Consider the following 916-nt stretch of genomic DNA (forward strand, 5'->3'; position numbering starts at 1 on the left):
GTGTTTTTCTCTCAGACTGCGAGAGCTTTATCTCCCCCTGCCGTAAGGTTTATTTGTGTGTTTCATGTATTAGGGTGTTTCTTCAACTTCGGGCACTTTTAGTGGATTTCTAAAAAGTAAAGTCTCCTTTAAATATTTTTAATTGATCTGCTAACAAAGCCAAACATCATATGCATCACGTGATTTATGTCATTTATTTATAAAAGTCATTAAAACTCGCACCTCAGTGTCATTTCAAGCACATCTCAAATACTGCCCGTCTGTATTGTGTTTAATAGAATTCAGTGGTGGAAATGACGCTGGGGGAATTACATTTTTAAAGGTCGGCTGGTCATGTGATCCCAAAATGGCCGCCCCCATGAGGGGACCCTCTCCATGCACAATAAAACAGCTTTTATAAGGTAACTGATATGACTGTAGTCTTCATCTTTCATCGTACGTGAGTGCTCATGATTTTATACACAGGTTTCAGAATTAAAATTCATTTCTTAAGGAGTAAATTTTTATTAATGAAGAAAAAATTACTGAGTGCACCTTTAAATAATAGGGTCACACTTTTGCCTAATTGGGACGTATTACTGCAAAATATTACTCTGCTCAGAAGTTATATTTACCTTTTCATTTTTCTTCGTTTTCTTCAATCATCACTTGTCTGATGTTTAATTCCAAGGGTGCACTGACACTTTTGTCCACTTGGTTAACAAGTATATTATCTTTAAAAAAAAATAAAAAATACTTTTTTATGGGGACCAAATTGTTTGGTGTGGTGAAAATGATGACAACTGTGGAATATTTGTAATTTTTGAAAATTTGATAGTAATCATTTTCACACAATAAATACTGAAATTATGTTTATTTCACTCTTTGTTTTGATTATCGTAGTTTTTAATTTAATAAACTATATTTTAATAATGGA

Source organism: Myxocyprinus asiaticus, chromosome 49, assembly GCF_019703515.2.
Source record: "Myxocyprinus asiaticus isolate MX2 ecotype Aquarium Trade chromosome 49, UBuf_Myxa_2, whole genome shotgun sequence".
In the NCBI taxonomy this organism is placed as follows: domain Eukaryota; kingdom Metazoa; phylum Chordata; class Actinopteri; order Cypriniformes; family Catostomidae; genus Myxocyprinus; species Myxocyprinus asiaticus.